Source organism: Ursus arctos, chromosome X, assembly GCF_023065955.2.
Source record: "Ursus arctos isolate Adak ecotype North America chromosome X, UrsArc2.0, whole genome shotgun sequence".
Lineage (NCBI taxonomy): Eukaryota > Metazoa > Chordata > Mammalia > Carnivora > Ursidae > Ursus > Ursus arctos.
Window position 1 is genome coordinate 109,299,545 of NC_079873.1, and position 17,906 is coordinate 109,317,450.

General features: G+C 38.7%; 1 protein-coding gene and 1 long non-coding RNA gene across 2 annotated transcripts in view; both read right to left on the reverse strand.

Moving 5' to 3' along the window:
- Nucleotides 1-4,359: 4,359 nt before the first annotated feature.
- Nucleotides 4,360-13,600, reverse strand: LOC123002288 (uncharacterized). Its single transcript, XR_007188370.2, has 3 exons — nt 12,199-13,600; nt 7,311-7,396; nt 4,360-6,669 (listed from the first exon to the last, which is right to left on the reverse strand). It is a non-coding gene; the product is annotated as an uncharacterized LOC123002288 (long non-coding RNA).
- Nucleotides 13,601-14,014: 414 nt separating this feature from the next.
- LOC125281262 (RNA polymerase II elongation factor ELL2-like) overlaps nt 14,015-17,906 on the reverse strand; it is a 134,104-nt gene continuing 130,212 nt past the window's right edge. Inside the window, exon 3 of the transcript XR_008960227.1 lies at nt 14,015-14,655. The gene's annotated coding sequence lies outside the window, so the exon portion shown is untranslated. The remainder of the gene's footprint in view (nt 14,656-17,906) is intronic.

Consider the following 17,906-nt stretch of genomic DNA (forward strand, 5'->3'; position numbering starts at 1 on the left):
TCCACAATAGGTAAATCGTGGAAGGAGCCGAGATGCCCTTCAACAGATGACTGGATTAAGAAGATGTGGTCCATATATACAATGGAATATTACTCAGCTATCAGAAAGAACGAGTTCTCAACATTTGCTGCAACATGGACGGCACTGGAGGAGATAATGCTAAGTGAAATAAGTCAAGCAGAGAAAGCCAATTACCATATGATTTCTCTCATCTATGGAACATAAGAACTAGGATGATCAGTAGGGGAAAAAAGGGATAAAGAAAGGGGGGGTAATCAGAAGGGGGAATGAAGCACGAGAGACTATGGACTCTGAGAAACAAACTGAGGGTTTCAGAGGGGAGGGGGGGTGGGGAAAAGGGATAGACTGGTGATGGGTAGTAAGGAGGACACGTATTGCATGGTGCACTGGGTGTTATACGCAACTAATGAATCATCGAACTTTACATCAGAGACCAGGGATGTACTGTATGGTGACTAACATAATATAATAAAGAAACATAAAAATTAAAAAAAATCTTCAACTGGCAAGACAAAGACTTGTCTCAACTAAACAATCACTTGGCCTTGTGAAATTATGTTTTTCTTTCTTTGCCTTTTGTCATGCAAAGAGTTCATGCACAGACTCCCCTAGCACTGCTTGGTACAGAAAGAACATATAGCTCATGGGGAAAAACTTGTAAGTAGTTAAATAATAGATAAATGCAGTACTCCAAACGCTCATTATTCCCTATCTAGAAGGCACATAGATGTTCTGTTTGCACCAGCTCTAAAGCTCCCACAGACAGGAGCCTACTTTGTTTTCTTTTTTCCAATTTTTTTTCCTTATTCCTTTTTTTTTTTTACCTTTTGACCTCTTTCTTTCTTTTTTTTTTTTAAGATTTTATTTATTTATTTGACAGAGAGATAGAGACAGCCAACGAGAGAGGGAACACAAGCAGGGGGAGTGGGAGAGGAAGAAGCAGGCTCATAGCGGAGGAGCCTGATATGGGGCTCGATCCCATAACGCCGGGATCACACCCTGAGCCGAAGGCAGATGCCTAACCGCTGTGCCACCCAGGCACCCCTTGACCTCTTTCACCCATTTTACCCACCCTCTCAGCCCCAGCCTCTGGCAACCGCTCTATTCTCTGTATCTATGAGTTTGTTGTTTGTTTTTTAGATTTTACATATAAGAAAGATCATGCAGTTTTTCCTTTCTCTGTTGACTTATTTCACTTAGCATAATGCCCTCAAGGTCCACCCCTGTTGTTGCAAATGGCAAGATTTCATTCTTTTGATGGTTGAAAAATATTTTATTATATATATAAAACGTATAATAAAGTGTTTATCTATTGATCGATGCTTCGGTTGTTTCCATATCTTAGCGATTGTAAATAATGCTGCAGTGAACGTGGGAGTGCAGGTATCTTTTTGAGTTGGTGTTTTCATTTTCTTTGGATAAACACCCAGAAGTGGAATTGCTGAATCGTACGGTAGTTCTATTTTTAATATTTTTAGGAACCTCCACACTGTCTTCCATACTGACTGCACCAATTTACATTCCCACCAACAATGCATGAGAATTCCCTCTTCCCCAAATCCTTGCCAACGTTTGCTATTTCTTGTCTTTTTGATAATAACCATTCGAACAGACGTAAGGTGACACCTCATTGTGGTTTGGATTTGCATTTCCCTGATGATTAATGATGTTGAGCATCTTTTCATGTACTTATTGGCTTTTGTATATCTTCTTTGGAAAAATGTCTATGCAGATCTACTGTCCATTTTGTAAATGGATTGGGGTTTTTTTGCTACTGCGGTATAGGAGCTCTTTATCGATTTTAGATATTAGATATATCAGGTATATAATTTGCAAATATTTTCTCCAATTCAATAGGTGGCCTTTTCACTTTGTTGACAGTGTTGACGGTGTTGCTGTGCAGAAGAGGTGAACCTACTTTGGTTAGCAGACTGGACATGCAAGTGAGTGCGTGCTGAGACAGAGTAACCCACTGCGTTACACAGTTGTAGGTTGGCCAAAGAGAGGCTAGGGGACACCTGCTTTTTCTAAGCCCCAGGGAATACATCCGGGGCTCTGCAGGCCCAGGACTAGTGCAAGGTAATCTGCATACCAAAGGCTAAAGCCTGCATACTGTGGGCTCTGGAAACACCCTTGCAGCCAGAAATACTGACATCAACCAAGTGCCAAGTTCTAGATCCAGCTGAGTTACTTCCCCATGAGCTTCCACGACCTTGAGAATTTGTTTCTCTTCACCTTTCTAAGCCCCACCTTTGCCTTTGTTCTAAGGGACAGTTTTCACAAGGGCTTGGCCCCGTCTTTCATGTCTAGATGCAAATCCCCAGTGCTTGAACTGTCTTGGAGATACTCTTTGACAGTTAATCCAAAGACCCTATCCCATAGCCTGGGCCCATCACATTGGATCAGATTTTCTATGGCTTGTCCAGCAGCCAACTCAGCTTAAAACTCATTACACACACCTCAGAGCCCATGGTTCTTTTATCACAGCAAGCCAACACAGGTGATGAAGAGAGATAAAGCACTCAGGGTCCTCGTATTGTTGAGAAGAATGGTAAAGATAATGACTAACTTTAGAACTCGAATTAAGTAAGGCATGATGAAAATTACAAGTGTGGGCTGTAACAACGTTTTTCTAGATACATCTCCTGAGGCAAGGGAAACAAAAGCAAAAATAACCTACTGGGACTACATCAAAATAAAAAGCTTCTGCATAACAAAGGAAACTATCATTAAAACTAAAAGACAGTGTGCTGAATGGGAGAAGAGATCTGCAAAAGACACATGCGATAAAGGGTTAGTATCCAAAATATAAAGTAAGGGGGTGGGGGGATGGGTTAAATAGGTGATGGGCATTAAGGAGTGCACTTGTCCTGATGAGCAACGGGTGATGTGTGGAATTGTTGAATCACTATATCGTACACCTGAAACTAATACAACACTGTATGTTAACTAACTGGAATTAAAATAAAAACTTAAACGGGGCACCTGGCTGGCTCAGTCAGTAGAGCGTGCAACTCTTGATCTCAGGGTTGTGAGTTTGAGCCCCGGGTTGGGTGTAGAGGTTATTTAAAAATAAGATCTTTAAAATAATAAAATAAATAAAATAAAAACTTAAATAAAAGAAATAAAGAACTTATACAACTCAACACCAAAAAAACAACAACAAATGATCAAATTTTAAAAAGTGCAGAAGACATGAACAAACATTTCTCCAAAGAAGACAACAGGCACATGAAAAGATGCTCAACATCACTTATTCTCAGGGAAATACTACAACGGGATCAAAACTACAATGAGGAATCACCTCACACCTGTCGGAACAGCTAAAATCAAAAATAAAACAAGAGGAAATCAGAGAGGGAGACAAACCATAAGAGACTCTTCATCATAGGGAACAAACTGAGGGTTCCTGGAGGGGAGTGGGTGGGGGAATGGGGTAACTGGGTGATGGACATTAAGGAGGGCACGTGATGTAAGGAGCACAGGGTGTTATATGCAACAGATGAATTGCTGAATTCAACCTCTGAGACTAATGATACACTATATGTTAACTGAATTTATATATAATAAAATTTTTAAAAACACAAGAAATAACAAGTGCTGAAAATGTGCAGAAAAAGGAACACTAGTGCACTGTTGGTGGGAATGTAAATAGGGGAAGCCACTCTGGAAAACAGTATGGAGGTTCCTCAAAAAATTAAAAATAGAAATACCATATGATCCAGTAATCACATCACTAGTTGTTTACCCAAAGCATATGAAAACACTAATTCAAAAGGATAAGGGCACGTGGGTGGCTCAGTCAGTTAAGCGTCTCTTTTTTGGGGGTCCGGTCATGACCTCAGGACTGTGGAATCAGGCTCCGCATCCAGTGTGAAGCCTGCTTAAGATTCTCTCTCTTCCTCTCCCTCTGCCCCGCCCCCTGCTCGCATTCTTTCTCTCTCTCTCCCTCTAAAATAAATAACTAATCCTTTAAAAAAGGATATATGCACCCCTATGTTTATGGCAGCATTATTTACAATAGCCAAATTGTGGAAGCAGCCCGAGTGTCTACTGATAGATAAATGGATAAAGATGTGGCATATACGTGCAATGGAATATTATTTCACCTTAAAAAGAATGAAATCTTGCCATTTGCAACAACATGGATGGAAGTAGAGAGTATAAAGCTAAGCAAAATAAGTCAGTCAGAGAAAGGCAAATACCATATGATTTCACTCATATGTGGAATTTAAGAAAAACAAATGAGCAAAGGGAAATAAAGGAGAGAGAGACAAACCAAGAAACAGACTCAACTATAGAGAACGAACTGATGGTTACCAGAGGGGAGGTGGGTTGAGGGATGGGGAAATAGGTGAAGGGGATTAAAAGTACACTTATCATGATGAGCACTGAGTAATGTATACAAATGTTGAATCACTATATTGTACACCTGAAACTAATATAACACTGTATATTAACTATACTGGGATTAAGATAAAATAAATAAAAATAAAAATTACAAGTGTAACAATGTGTTGAAATATACTGTATATTCTTGGAACCACTAAAGGGAAAAAAAAAGCAAAATGAGAGAAATAAAACCAATTAAATTAAGACAAAAGAGGAAAGAAGACAATCAAGGAAAAATTATAAGATGACAAGATAGACACTAAAATAAGTTAGAAGATAGAAAATCCAAGTATTTGGGGTGCCTGGGTGGCGCAGTTTTTAAGCGTCTGCCTTTGGCTCAGGGCGTGATCCCGGCGTTCTGGGATCAAGCCCCACATCAGGCTCCTCTGCTGGGAGGCTGCTTCTTCCTCTCCCACTCCCCCTGCTTGCGTTCCCTCTCTCACTGGCTGTCTCTCTCTCTGTGTCAAATAAATAAATAAAATCTTTTAAAAAAATCCAAATATTTTAGTAATCACAGCAAGTACAGACTGATAATGATTTGAGCAACAAATTTACAAGCTTACTCCTACACTCCCACATTAGGAAATTCACTCTTTTCAAGCCTATGTGAAACATTTATAAAAGTTAAGCTCAGGGGCACCTGGGTGGCGCAGTTGGTTAAGCAACAGACTCTTGGTTTCGACTCAGGTTGCGATCTCAGGGTCCTGAGGTAGAGCTCAGCCTTGCTCGGCGTGGAGTCTGCTTAAGACTCCCTCTCCCTCTGCCCCTCCTCCCCTCAAATAAATAACCTTTTTTTAAAAAAACTTAATCTCATATTAGGCTATCAAACGCATCAACACATTTCCAAGTATAGTATTCAGTGTCAAACACATTATATTTCCCGAGCATGATGCATTCCAATGAGAGATGTTCTAAAAAGACAACACTAAAACACATATTTGGAAATTTAAAAACATGTTCATGTCAAAAACAAATTAGGATGGAAATTAGAAAGTATGTAAAAGTAGATAATACTGAAAAGACCAAATACAAAATCACAAAACCTGTTAGATACCGCTAAAGTGGCTCCTGTATTAAAAATAAAAATGGAAAGTAAATAAGCTCAAGAAGTTAGAAAAAGAAACATATTATAAATTCAAGGCAGAATTGTAGAAATAATTTTCAAAATACAAAAACAAGTATCTGGAGTAGAATATAGCCAAGAGATCCGTGTGGGTGCAGTGAAGAGAAACGGGAGCGTCACTGAAGTTAAAGTCAGAGGAGGGAGGGAGGGAAAGGGGACCAGATGATTCAGAGCCTTTGAGGTCACAGTGAAGACTGCGGCTTCTACTCCGAATGAGCTGGGAAATCACGGGAGGGCTTTAAACAGAGGAGTGACGTGATCTGATTGACATCTTACGTTAAGACTGGACCAAAGTGAGGCAAAGAAGTAGTCAGGGAGACCAGTTAAGAGGTTACTACAATAATCCAGGGAGAGATGGGGGTTTAAACCAAGTTAATGGTGGCGGGAACAGTTAGAAGTAGTCAAATCTGGAATATATTTTGGGGATGGAGGTGGTAAGATTTACCAATGGACGACATATGGGGTGTGAGAAAGACGTCAAGAATGATGGCAAGATAGTTTGACCTGAAAACTGAAGTTGTTATTCATTCAGATGGGAAAGACTGTGGGAAGAGTTGACGTGGAAAGTAATATGAAGGATTTTGTTTGGTGCATATTAAATTCAGGTAGTTATCAGATATTCAAATGAGGATATCAAGCAGGCAGTTGGAAATACAGGTTAGGATTCAGAAATACGTTTTTTCTAAATGGCCCGGCCTTTACATATAACTTGAATATAAAGATAAGTGACTTAAATGACAAGTTAATTTATAATAACGCTGCAATTCATTATTCTCATTCTGTTCTATTTTAGCGTGTACCCTCCGGAATCACAATGCATTCGCACACTGGCAGAATAGTTAGCCTTTTAACTCCTTCTGACACAGGATCCAGTATTTAACTTGGTCAGGACGTTCAAATATATTCCCCAAACTATGTTTTGAAACAAGTCCTTAAAATTTTATCAATGGAAATTTTATGTTCCCACTTAAATAGTTTTCATTGTTCATTGAAATGGCACTTCCCAAGCTGGTAATTATTTTTCAAAATCTGAAATCTCTAAGCACATTTTTAAATCAATTAGCACTCAGTAAATTGGTCCAAGTTACAGTTTCATGGTTAGTTCCTTTTATTTAGATTCCATAGTGGTTTTCCTGCAAGAGAAGATTAAATGCAACTGTTTTAAAATAGTTTGTCGAATTAAACAGAAAACTAGAAAAAACAAAAAACCTGTAACCGCTACAGGGCCTAACTGTACTCAATGTTTTCTAATATTTACTCTCAATCTTCTTCATCTCTTAAAGCCACTTTTCTAAGGATAGTCAATGAAAAATTCTCCTACCCGTTATCCCCCCTCCCATCTTGAAAAGATTCGGCCTCAACATTTTTTTCCCTTTTTGTGCCTGTTGGTTCACCTTCAAAATATTATCAGAATTTGCCCTTTAGCCTTGACAGTCCCTGGAGCACTAAAAATTCTTCTAATTTCCCCTACTTTCCCTTGAGGGCAAAATGACTTGTAAAAGGGTCAGGATGTATTTCTAGACATCCTAAATTTTCCATGTGACTTTAAATGAAAGTCTTTAATTACTTGTAGCTTCATCGAATTCTGCACCCAGTCAATTTTCTTCCTCAGATTCTGACCTTCCCCCATAATTCAACTAGAGCCAGGCGGTACAATCTGTTTATTCCTTTCATAAAGACAATCCTACTTCTATCCATCTGGGCACCGCCTCCCCGTAACCTCTGGGAAACAGAATACATTCTTGGCTCATTAATAAGACAATTCGATACTGACCTATGTGCTTTGTCCTTTGGAAAGATTCCATCCAATGTTGTCTATACTTGGCACATTCTCTTTAGTGAAAGGTAAGAGGGCTTGGTCTTTACGAAAACAACAGGGAAAAACACAGTTTTAGACAGTAGACTAGCAAAGCCAGCAACAAGATAATCCAGTTGATTATAATAATGAGAAGCAGTAGTTCTATCGTGTCGTAATCTATACTCCCTGCCATGAGTGGAATTGTGACGGGAAGTTTGCTAACGCAAATGGTAGCAGGAAGGAAACAAACACCCAATTTCACTTAAACTCTACCCTAGTCCACCACCTTGGTGAAAGCTTAGAAGGAATGGGCATGGCTTCACACCACATGACTACTTTGTCCATTATCATGTCATAATCATGAACGGAACCGGTTACCAGGGCAACTTGAGATGGCTCAGGCTGCTTATCCAGGATCAAAATGTCTTTACTTAGTCTCCACCTCTGTTCCTTGCTCACTTTTTTTTGAAGATTTTATTTATTTATTCGACAGAGACAGAGACAGCCAGCGAGAGAGGGAACACAAGCAGGGGGAGTGGGAGAGGAAGAAGCAGGCCCATAGCATAGGAGCCCGATGTGGGGCTCGATCCCAGAACGCCGGGATCACGCCCTGAGCCGAAGGCAGACACTTAAAGGCTGTGCCACCCAGGCGCCCCTGTACCTTGCTCACTTTACTTCTATGGTCTTGCCTGCATTTCATTCCTTGCTGATCGAGTTGTATTCTTATGGTAAAGTCTTAGTTGTCTAATTCCACTGATTACATATATTTTTTCTAACACACAAAAACAGATTCAAGCATTTTCAGCCTTGCGATTATACTACTAACCTCCTGAGATCTCACTACACGCATTGCATATAGTTACTGAACCAGTATATTTTCTTTTTCCAGTAAAAGAGTTTCCCCCTTCTACTCCATATGAGAGACAGGGCCTAGGATAAGGCACTAGACTCTATGCTACATTTTACAACAAGAACTTTAACTAGTCATTCCGTGTATTCATTTAGTCAGTAACCAACCTACATAACTGTATTCCAATACAGTGCAAATGTAGCCATCTTTTTTTTTTAAACGTTTTTTATTTAAATTCAGTTAATTAACATATAATGTATTATTGGCTTCAGAGGTACAGGCCTGTGATTCATCAGTCTTACATAACACCCAGTGCTCATTACATCCCCTGCCGTCCTTAATGTCCATCACCCCCTTCCCCTCCAGCAACCCTCAGTTTGTTTCCTAGAGTTAAGAGTCTCTTATGGTTTGTCTCCCTCTCTGGTTTCATCCTGTTTCATTTTTTCCTCTCTTCCCTTATGATCCTCTGTTTTGTTTCATAAGTTCCACGTATCAATGAGATCATATGAAAATTGTCTTTCTCTGATTGACTTATTTCTCTTAGCATAATATCCTCTAGTTCCATCCATGTCATTGCAAATGGCAAGATTTCAATTTCTTTGATGGCTATATAGTATTCATTGTATATATACACCACATTTTCTTTATTCATTCATCTGTTGATGGACCTCTGGGCTCTTTCCATAGTTTGGCTACTGTGGACATTGCTGCTATAAACGTTGGGTGCAGGTGCCCCTTCGGATCACTACATTTGTATCTTTGGGGTAAATACCCAGTAGTGCAATTTCTGGGTCATAGAGTAGTTCTATTTTCAACTTTTTGAGGAACCTCCATACTGTTTTCCAGAGGGGCTGCACCTGCCTGCGTTCCCACCAACAGTGTAGGAGGGCTCCCCTTTCTCCTCATCCTTGCCAACACCTGTCGTTTCCTGACTTGTTAATTTTAGCCATTCTGACTGGTATGAGGTGGTGTCTCACTGTGGTTTTGATTTGTATTCCCCTGATGTGGAGCACTTTTTCATGTGTCTATTGGCCATTTGTATGTCTTCTCTGGAGAAATGTCTGTTCAGGTCTTCTGCCCATTTCTTGATTGGATTATTTGTTCTTTGGGTGTTGAGTTTGAGAAGTTCTTTATAGATCTTAGATACTATCCCTTTATCTGATATGTATTTTGCAAATATCTTTCTCCATTCTGTAGGTTGTCTTTTGTTTTGTCAGCTGTCCCTTTTGCTATGCAGAAGCTTTTTATCTTGATGAAATCCCATTAGTTCATTTTTGCCCTTGCTTCCCTTGCCTTTGGTGATGTGTCTAGGAAGAAGTTGCTGCAGCTGAGGTCAAAGAGGTTGCTCCCTGTGTTCTCCTCCAGGATTTTGATGGATTCCTGTCTCACATTTAGGTCTTTCATCCATTTGGAGTCTATTTTTGTGTATGGTGTAAGGAAATGGTCCAGTTTCGTTCTTCTGCATGTGGCTGTCCAATTTTCCCAACACCATTTGTTGAAGAGACTGTCTTTTTTCCATTGGATATTCTTCCCTGCTTTGTTGAATATTAGTTGACCATAGAGTTGAGGGTCCATTTCTAGGTTCTCTATTCTGTTCCACTGATCTATGTGTCTGTTTTTGTGCCAGTACCATACTGTCTTGATGATTACAGCTTTGTAATAGAGCTTGAAGTCCAGAATTGTGATGCCTCCAGTTTTGGTTTTCTTTTTTAACATTCCTTTGGCTATTCAGGGTCTTTTCTGCTTCCATACCAATTTAGGATTGTTTGTTCCAGCTCTGTTTAAAAAGTTGATGGTATTTTGATAAGGATTGCAATGAAAAGCTTGAGTAAACTCCTCCCTGAAACTCAGATCCAGTATATTTATATTAAGAGTTACGAGAAGACACAAACTCTTCTTCATCGGTCTTCAAGCAAAGGACAATAATAGTTGTCCTAGAGTCCTGAGGAGCAACCAAAGTAGGAGCAATGAGACATTAGAGCAGGAGGTAGGTGAAAGGATTGACAGGCCTGGGAATGGAGGTGATTTGCATGTGTGGGAAAAAGACAAAGAAGAGTTAAAGGTGACATCCAGGTTTCTATCTTGTGTAATGAGGTGTACCGTGGATGGTGATCTTTCAGTCCCCAAACAATACTGAAATTCAGCTATGCCCAGTGTGCTTCCTAGACCCCAAATTCTGAATTTCAGCAGCCTACTGTCTGTTTGTATTAACTAAATAATCTAGTGAAATCCTGTTGTAGTTCATACCTCGGCCTGCTTGGTCATAAAATGCATCCCCATACATACGTAAGCTCGAAAACTCAAGACTGCCAATAATTTTCCCAGTCTCTAACCCTGTGTTTCAGATGATGTCCCTTATTTAAGACTTACCTATCTTCAAGATACCTCTGGTCAACCATAAAATGCCTTGGACTCAATACATTGATAACAATGACCCACATTAGAAAACTTGAAAGGGGGGGAATGACATATCCGGGATCTCCTCCTTCAGAAGGCTGTGACTACCAATAGGCCTTTGTGTAATCACCAAATTTTTAAAAAACAGTAATAACAACAAGACTTCCCAGTAAGTTATGTCCCTTGTCATTGCAGCTATCAGGAAGCAGGACTGTCAACCGTAGTTCAATGAAGCAAGGAAGAAAATAACCTCTTCAAAACAGCCTGTCTTTTATCACTACATCAGGAAACATTTCAAGTGCTGAGCCACAAAAAATAACTACTTTTATGTTCAAATCAGTTATCCAGTAGTTCACTGCAAAAAGGTGATATGTTAAACCCCTTCTCGCATACCCTCTAGATGTGCTCTATTATACCTTAACTAAATGCTGACCAAAGAAGCATACAGAATTTGCATTAAGTGGGAAGATGTTCCATTGTACACAGCTTGTAAAACAATCCAGCCCTTTGCTGTCCATGCAATAAGCACTAGTGACATATAGCTATTGGGCACTCAAAATGTGACAAGTCTTTATTAAGATGCACCATAAATGTGAAATGCATGGCATAGTCTGAAGAAAAATTATGAAAAAAGAATGTAAACTATCTTGTATTTTTTATATTGAGTATAAGTTTTAAATGATACTATTTTGGACATATTGGGTCAGATAAAATATATTACTAAATACAATAATATATGCAATAATATATAATATTACTAAATAATTTCCTTTTACCTCTTTTAATATGGTTTCTAAAAAATTTAGAATTACATATGAGGCTCACATTATATTTCTATTGGACATTGATATTCCATACTATGTCATTTTTTCAACTAATATTTTTTTATTTAAATTCAATTAGCCAACATATAGTACATCATTAGTTTCAGATGTGGAGTTCAAAAATTCATCCGTTGCGTATAATACCCAGTGCTCATCACATCCTGTGCCCCCTTAACGCCCATCACCCAAAACCCCACCCACCTCCCCTCCAGCAACCCTCAGTTTGTTTCCCAGAGTTAAGAGCCTCTCATGGTTTGTCTCCCTCTCTGATGACTTCCCATTCTATACTGTGTTAGAGCTTATATTAGATAACAGTTTTAGAATGCCCTTTAACTGACTGTTGTCTCCTTTAATATCATTTTTTTCCAAACTAAATTGCTGTGAAATACAGTTAGTTAACCTATTTCAGTATGTCCTAAACAATTTCTTATTTAAACAGGGAATTTTTATTTTAAAGTTAAATAAAATTTTAAGTTAAATAAAATGTTCTGTTTTAAAGTTAAGTAAATATTTCTGTTACATTTTATCAGATTTCAAAACATGATATAAATAATTCCTATTAGATTCCAATAGGCATCGTTAGTGTTCATCAACATAGAAGAAAACAGGCAACTTAGGCAAAATGGTGGAAACCCAGGGGAGATACTCCATCTTTTCATTCAGTGCTATATTTTTTCCTCCTTTTCAATTAGCACAAGCAATCTTTTTGATACAGTAGCAGCACAGCATGACTATCTATGCTAAGTGGTGTTGTGAATTCAGGCTGTGAGATTTCCCTCGGAGATTAAATTACCTTTGAAATTCTCCAGCTGCAGCAGCATGATTTTCTCTTCTACTTTGTTCCTGGCCTGTAATCCTCAGTTATGCACTTTCTTCTTAAGGAAAATGCATCTAAATGGCTCCGTGGTACTCTGGGCTTTGCTTAACTCCAATATCAACAAAGATGATGAATTGGCGGGGGGGGGGGGGGGGGGGGGGGGGGCGGGGGGGCTGCCCCGCCATTCATCCAGCTGTCTTCAGGAACTAGAGACAGAAAGGGATTGGAATTACTAGTGACATCTTTCCTTGATACCAGGCAGAGCAAATTGTCTCAAAGCCTGGAGTTCTGTTTTTAAGCTGGGATTTTTCTTCAGTTTGTTCAAGTTTGTGGCTAAAGATTTTCTATCAGACTCATAAAATGTATAGGTACTTTGGCCAAGTGCATCACTCCTATACACTCCTCTCCTCTGATTTCCTCTGACGAATCCCATACAGCTAGACAGACACTGAGTGTGCAATATATTGAGTATCCTGAGGACAAACGAAAAGGTCCATTAATCCATGAATTATTTAGACATTTGATTCACTCAGCTACTACCCTTTACTCATCCATCTAGAAATTCCTAGACAACGGATAAAAATGTTTAGTTTTCCTTTATTAACTTGGCCTCCCCTAGATTCATTTTGTAAGCTCTAACTCATCATAAGGTTATTATGAATTGTTCCCCTTTTCAAATAGAGGGAAAATTAAAACATTAATGGCATCTATATTTTCAGCCCTAATGCAATTCCGTATCAACATCAGAATCCGCACGTCCTACTAAAAGCAAAATGTACACTTGAAGATAAGATTGGGTAACCCGAAATGCTCTGTGGATGATGCCAGGGGAGTATCGTGCCTGTAGTTTCTGAATAATGCATAGATTAAATATGAGTAGTTAGGACTTCGGGCAGGATGTAGCATGTATGCATAAATGCAAGTAGGAAAATATTTGGAGGACATGGTGGTTATACCTAAGATTAGAACACAGGTAAAATAGATTCGGGGTTAAAATATTCCAATAATAAACCCCTGACAATCTCAGTCTCTCTGGTATTCATCCAAAACTGTGGGCATGTTTCTTTCCTCTGTGTTTGCAATGATTGAGTTTCCTTTACTTCAGTGGTTCTCAAATTCATTATAGCCACAGAGTCTTGTACTCCAAGGTCAGCAAACTTTTTCTGTAAAGGGCAGACTGTAATCAGTAAATACTTTTGACTCTGCTGGCCACATGATCTCTCCCGCAACTATTCACCTCTGTCATTGTAGCACAAAGGCCGTCATAAATCAGTATGCAAATTAATGGGTGTGGCTGTGTGCCAATAAAACTTTATAAAAACAGATGATGGGCTGAATTTGGACTATGGGTGGTAGTTTGTTGACCCATTTTATTCCAGTGACATCTCACATCAAATCCCAATAGATCATAATAGTTATGAATCAACATTCAAAAACGCAGGTAAGTAAGAAATACCACATTATTTTCCTCTAATCATGTTCCAAATAAAAACTTTTATAACACCACTTGGTGGGGCGCCTGGGTAGCACAGTCGTTAAAGCGTCTGCCTTCGGCTCAGGGCGTGATCCCGGCGTATCGGGATCGAGTCCCACATCGGGCTCCTCCGCTATGAGCCTGCTTCTTCCTCTCCCACTCCCCCTGCTGTGTTCCCTCTCTCGCTGGCTGTCTCTCTGTCACATAAATAAATAAAAATCTTTAAAAAAAAAAAAAAAACATTTCTTAAAAAAAAAAAAAACACCACTTGGTGACAAATTTTCTCTGAGTCATTCTTGGAGCTATCCATCCCCTACCGTAAGATGATATGTAGCAGCAAGACAAAGCAGAGGGTTGGGAGAAGTGGGCTCCAGAGTCATATGTTCTCTGTTCATACACATTACCATTATAACCTCCATTTACAAGCCTCTTCCGTCCTGACTGTGTTACTCGCTGCCCAGCTTGAAGCGTAGATAGTTGCTGGAAACCCTGAAAACCTCCATTGGAGCACCACACAGACATTACTTACAACGGCTTGCCATATACGTGGGGTGCTTGTTATTGTTATTTGCGTCCGTGTGCGGTAAGCACATTTAACATAAGCTCTACGCTCTTAGCAAATTTTAAGTACACACTACAGTTGTGTTAGCTATGGGCAGTATGCTGTACAGCAGATCTCCAGAACTTATTTATCTTTCGTATAACGGAAACTTTGTACTCTTGGACTATCCCTCCCCGTTTCCCCTTTCCACCAGCCATTGGCTTAAAGGGTTCTGAAACTTGCCTTTGACCGCAGGCAGGACAAACAGACCTTTGTGTTTTTTCTATCTTCTCGAAATCTTTCCTTTCTGCTGTGTTATTTTCAAAACCATTCTCTCCAGTGTATTCCCTTTATGCAGCCAAAGTTCTGCAAAAGAACTGGGGCTCCAGACGGTTTCTGCTTAAATCCTTGAAGAAAACTGCTTGAAAAGTAAATGCAAACAATGTAATTTTTCTTAAAGTCGTCGTTTTTTCAGAGCAGTTTTAGGTTCACACTATTGAGAGGAAGGTACAAAGATTTCCCCCAAAATACCATGTCCCATGCATAGCTTCCCCGTCATCAACACCACTCACAGAAGGGCACCTTTTTTTTTTTTAACCAACGATGAATCAGCACTAATGCGTCATAATCACCCAAAGTCCATAGTTTACCTTAAAGTTTCTTCTTGGTACTGTACATTCCATGGATTACAACAAATGTATAATGATATGTATCCATCGTATAGAGTATTTTCACTTCTCTAAAAATCTGTGCTCTACCTGGCAACCACTAATCTTTTTATTGTCTCTATAGTTTCGCCTTTTCCAGAATGTCTTATAGTTGGAATCATACAGTTATGGAACGTTTTCGAACGGACTTCTTTCACTTAGTAATATGCATTTAAGGTTCCTCTGTGTCTTTCCACGGATTGATAGCTCATTTGTTTTAGCGCCGAGTGATATTTCATCATCCGGATGTACCATGATTTATTTATCCATTCAGCTACTAAAGGACACCTTGGTTGTTTACAAGCTTGGGTGACTACAAATAAAGCTGTTATAAACATCCGTGTGCAGGTTTTGTGTGAACCTAAGTCTTCAACTCCGTTGGAAAACTGCCAAACTGTTTTCCAAAATGGTTGTGCCATTAATGCACAAAAACAACAAGTTAGAAAACGCATTCTTCCAGGCTCCTGAAAGTTTAAGTTTCTTCTTTACTGAAATCAGCATCTTCTCCATTCTAGTTCTCAACACTGAAAGTACTTAACAACAAATTGAACATCCTGGATATGTTTAAAATAACTCCAGCATTTATGTGTTCTCCTGCCTGGAGGCGGAATACATATGTTCAAGTAAAACATAATGTGTGTTGGGGCACCTGGGTGGCTCAGCTGGTTAAGCGTGCAGCTCTTGATTTCCATCAGGTCAGGATCTCAGGGTTATGAGATCGAGCCCCGCACTGGGCTCCACACTGGGCATGGAGCCTGCTTGGGATCCTCTCTCCCCCTCTCCCTCTGCCCCTCTTCCCTTTTTTTCTAAAAAAAAAAACAACAACAACAACATAATGTATATTAAAAGTGCATGTTTTCTTTTGCCATTCAAATTTCTTTCTCTATTTCATTTATGCATTCATTTAAATTTTTTCTGAGCTAGAGATATAGATTTTTGAAATAAAGAGCAAGAAGATGATAATATAGGGGTCATGTGTACAGTAAAAGAAGACTCAAAAATGGGACTTTGGGGGACACCAACATTTACGAGGAGATTGAAGGAAAAGGACCCCGCACAAGTTCATGCTAAGCAGTAACCAGGAACAAATGAAAGAAGTCAAATATTAACAGCATCAAGTACAACAGAGAGGTCAAATAAGTAGGGCATTATCCACCGGGAGTCACAACTGAAAGAACAAGACATAGTGTCTTTGAAGAATGTGTCAGAGTTCAATCATGAAAATAGGGAATGAGAGGCTTATACACTGTTGGAAGGCTGGGGGAGAAAAGACCAAAAGGGCCATAGCTGCTTTTCAGGAAATGTGGAAGAATAGAGATTACAGGAATCCTGCCACCAATAACTTCAGCTGCCTTCGACCCCAAAGAAAATGGAATAGATCGTGTATTTGAATATAGTCACATTACATTAATTAGATAATGTGTTGAATTGATCCGTTATTGAATCGTCTTGCTTATACTATTAATCCACAAACACAACGTTCCTTTGCTATTTTCATTCTCAAAGGACCAAACTATTTGCATAACATGATTATTTTGATTATTGAATGATCTGTTTTTCAATGTATTTTTAATGAACAGGAAATTTTTCATTCCAACATAAATTATGGAATTCATAGCAAAAACTGCCTTTCAGTCAGATTGTGATAATGCTTTTCATAAGACACTGCTTCATTTTCACAAGATTTGAACTATGGTTATGTCTAGATTCCTCATTAGCTCTTTCAAAGTATATATTTCTATTGATACCACTAATTTAACCTTAAAACTTTGAGGACTCTTTCAAGTCTCTTAATTTATATAGGATTTTAAGTTGCAAAATAATTCAAACTGAATTTTAAAGATTGAAGTGTTTTTTGGAATCAGAAAAATCCTTGAATTAAAACAAAAAGGAGCTGACATTGAATTAGACCTGTTGGCAGTAACCCCACAGAAAGAGGTGACAACCTGCAATTTTATATAAATTTAATTGCAAGATATAATGTTAATCTCCGGAAAAATAAATCATCATACGGAAACCAAATAAACCATAAAAGAACATTAGGTTTCATTTGGTAATTATAAATGATTTTATATCATTCAAGTTTCAAACTGATTTTGTTAATTTTTACTTCATTCCGTTTTGTATGTATGGCAAATTTTCACTATCTCTTTTATTCTGGCTCACCCAGCATGTCTTCGCTGCCTAAGAAATCCGACAGCTCTACAGAGGAAAAAAGTGTGCATCAAATTCCTAATGAGTGCAATTTACATTATAAGGAGGAACAATCACACTCAGCACTTTCTTTCACTGGAAATGACTTGGGAATTCCTTAGAAAGATCCAGTGATTTCAAAAACACGCAATATATCACTATCTAGGCTTGTAAAGAAATAAAAATAAAAGGGTTCCTGGCTATTCTGCCATCTCAGTTCCAATAAAATCCCAACTTAACATTTGGCTCTGAAATTCAGGATTCCTCCAAGCGCTAGTAACCTTTAAATATCTCTTTTCTGTGTATTCTTGCTGATATTAAGAAACACTCATGTGATAACTGCAAAGATATTGCACATATATGTTGACAGAGTTTCATTTATGAGAACCCTTGACATTCTATTAATTTGTTTGGACAGGACTTATTGTCTTGACTAAATCTTCAAAGGATGACAATCTGCATCTTGAATGCTCTCCATCAAAAATAATTATTACGAAGTGTGATATTTTTATTTTATTGCATTAGTTTGCTAATTTCTCTGATGTACGATCCCTATTAATTCTGTTTTTCCTTTTGAGTTCTTCATCCCCAATTACTCTAACAAGATTTTCACAGAAATGCAACTATGTCAGAATCACAGCCCACTCTCCCTGTTTAGTTTCAACAATGATTGTTAATGGGGTATGTAAACAAATTGCCTTGATGAGCAAATCTGCAGAGTCAGTTTTGATTTTTCATGCATTGTATGAGACTTTGCATTTAAAAAGAA